Below are 2,424 nucleotides of genomic sequence, written 5' to 3'. Positions count from 1 at the left end.
GAATATTATTTCACTATATCTTTATTCTAAGAACACCATAATTAGTTCTCCCATTTTTTTTACCTATGATCTTAACAACTGATCTAACATTATTTTCACTATATATTTAATCTAAGAACACAAAAAAAAGTTCTCCCATTAATGATGCCCTTATAGTGAGAAAAGTGGGTGGTGAGATAATAAATGAAACGAAACATGTAGAATAGATGTACATATAAATTATATAAGCTTATAATAATGTACGTAGTTTTGGTGGTTGCACCTCCAAACTTTATGATTTCGTCTGACCCCGTGAACCGCATGATTCGTAACAATCATATAAGCCTCGTCAATTATATATCTTTAAAAAATGTTTTGGTAGCTGTAGATAATTAGGTCAAGCCGTCACCATCAAGTTTAAAGGTTTAGAGGTCATCTTAAAACCATTAGTTAGAGAAAAGATTTTGTGACTGATTAGAGATGGCAAATCGTGTTTTATTATGTAGTCAACCCCTTTTTAGTTTTTAGCAAATTTGGTGAACGTTGTTTACGAATGTGAATATGTGATTGACATGAGGTGGTTAGTAAGGCTGCTTTCTAACATGTGTAAACAAAAGACAAAAATTGACTATGCAGATGAATTAGAAAATTAACATAGTTGAAGGTACTCCCTGTCTTCTCGTGTGTACATGCATGTAGAGTGTTTTAATCGGTTTACTAGCTAATACTTATCTCACTGACTCGTGATGCTTTCATATTAGAAAAACAAACAGTTTGGCTACAATGCCAAGTTTTTTTTTAACGTCAAACATATCGGCTACACTATAACAACACCGATGAAATGAAATATTAAATTTTCAAAACACATGTAGCATTTGTTTTTTGAACACGAAAAGTAGATTTGAACCGATGACTGGCGAATAAGAGAGAGAGAAAAAAAAGTAGTTTTGAACAATAGAGATGGAAATATATTGGAATTACGTGCACACAATTGGAATGAATATTTGGTTTGGATTATAACAAACTGAAATGTCGTTAATCAGTTTGCTCATAGTGTGGTTAGGAACACGTTGCACTTACACAGTATACAAATGTGAAAGTCAAATTCGAATCTTTTGCTTCATTTACAAAAATACATCTAGGTGAAAATGATTACATTTTCCTAAACTTGCTCTATTCGAGTACAAGAATAATGTTGCAAAGAAAAAAGTATAACTTCCAAATGTTTAAGTTTTCCAAAGATTTGGTGTTTTTCCAACATGGGTTCTTGTTTCCACAATCTTTCAGTTTTTTTTTTAAACAAAGTATTTGAATAACTGTTAATAACTTTATATGCATGTGGTTAGTTAGTCACAGTCAAAGACACACTTAGAATTTTAAAGACTCTTCTACAGTCAATTAAAGTATAATAACCTATTTGATATTTTAAAGTGCTCTCAATGATGATATATAATTTTCTAGTTAAAAAAGTCGCATTATATGTGGATGTGCGTTTGATCTAATTATGTGAATTTTCCTTAAGAGCTTTAACACGTACGTAGAGGGTATGTATTCAACCAAATATTTAGTTCAATACTACTACACTGCAAATTAGGTTGTTTATAATAGTAAGTCCTATTATTAAAAAGTACATATTTCAAGTTTTACTAATGAAGTACTACCAAATTATGTTTGATACTACTACTATTAAACCAAAAATATCACATTTCAACGCAAACGTACAAATCAGAAATGTTTTGTTTATAAAGATTCCACATGTTTGAACCGGTCTGGTCTCACTGAAGAGAAGACCACCACCTACAATATTCTGTTATCTCTAAAATATTATTTGCGATTGTTTTTTCTTGTTTTGTCCTGACATGCTACGGCTTAAGAGTCTCATTCGAATAGATATCGAATTGTCATTTTTTTTTTTTTTTTTAAATTTGATCTTCGATTTGATTCCCATTGACTTTCAAAAAATCCTATACTTCCCTTGCTCTTTTATTGTTAGCTCCCTCCTGTTTTGTCCTTAAGAGACTATCATCTATAACTCGTACCTCTCATAGGTCTCTCTTTCTTTTATCATAGGTTGCCGGAGATTTCTAATAATCTCAGCAGCTTAATGTCGACCAAACTTATAAGTATATCCCTTGGCCTTATTTTGTTCATTGTCTCACCACTTTCCGGGGACTGTAGACCTCTTTCAGAGAAACATGAGTATAACTCTTCATCCCTTGACGGGTTTAATTCCCAAGATCTGATGCGTTTCAGTTCTGTTTCTTCTTCCACAAGCAACGATTGCGGTTTCTCCTCCATGGAACATGAACCTGCCAAGGATCATACAGGAGATTTGGTGAAGCTTCAACTAAAACGCAGGGAGATTAATCAAGAAACAAAGGGAACAAGACATTCAGTTGTTGATCTTAAAATCCAAGACCTCACAAGAATTCAGACGCTTCACGC

At 32.6% G+C, this 2,424-nt stretch overlaps 1 pseudogene; it reads right to left on the bottom strand.

Annotated features, from left to right (window-relative positions):
- Window positions 1–2,277, bottom strand: part of LOC104784383 — a 4,530-nt pseudogene extending 2,253 nt beyond the window's left edge.

This window comes from Camelina sativa, chromosome 4, assembly GCF_000633955.1.
Source record: "Camelina sativa cultivar DH55 chromosome 4, Cs, whole genome shotgun sequence".
In the NCBI taxonomy this organism is placed as follows: Eukaryota; Viridiplantae; Streptophyta; class Magnoliopsida; order Brassicales; family Brassicaceae; genus Camelina; species Camelina sativa.
This window is presented reverse-complemented; position numbering and strand designations above follow the sequence as displayed.